Here is a 258-nt window from a genome sequence, read left to right on the forward strand (position 1 = left end):
ATTATTTTAAAAGTCATTTTTTTATCGATTTAAATATGGTGTGCCTTGAGATTTTGGCTTGACTTTAGGTGTGCCTTGGGTGAAAAAAGTTTGAAAAACACTGAACTAGTTGATCAAAATCACTTAAAACAGCCGGAATTCCCATCCTTGCTCTGTTGACTATTTTTCAGTGTAATTCGTGATGTCCCATACTCCAATTGCCCCCTGAATGCAGCACAGTAAACCCCATGATTTGCATGAACTTTGAACCTAACACAA

This window comes from Cheilinus undulatus, linkage group 21 (assembly GCF_018320785.1).
Source record: "Cheilinus undulatus linkage group 21, ASM1832078v1, whole genome shotgun sequence".
In the NCBI taxonomy this organism is placed as follows: domain Eukaryota; kingdom Metazoa; phylum Chordata; class Actinopteri; order Labriformes; family Labridae; genus Cheilinus; species Cheilinus undulatus.